Raw genomic sequence first — 338 nt, 5'->3', positions numbered from 1 at the left:
ATATATATACATATATATATTTTTTTTTTTTTTTCATTGTATATGTATAAAAAGGGCACAACAACAGCAGGAGCAACAGCTGCTGCTGCTGCTGCTGCTGCTGTACCCTTTTTCCTGTGGCTGTGTATACATAAAAGCATGTGTTAGACTGCAACTAACAACGACATTTTTGCTGCTGCTGCTGCTGCTGCTGCTGTTGTTGCTGCTGCTGCTGTTGCTGCTGCTGCTGTTGCTGCTGCTGTTGCTGTTGTTGCTGCTGCAGGCAGACAAATACAGACGGCAGCAGCAGCTACGTAATCCACATTTCTCAGATTTATTCGGCAGGGAGACCCCTCAGC

This window comes from Eimeria mitis, genomic scaffold (assembly GCF_000499745.2).
Source record: "Eimeria mitis Houghton genomic scaffold, Emh_scaff5774, whole genome shotgun sequence".
Lineage (NCBI taxonomy): Eukaryota > Apicomplexa > Conoidasida > Eucoccidiorida > Eimeriidae > Eimeria > Eimeria mitis.
This window is presented reverse-complemented; position numbering follows the sequence as displayed.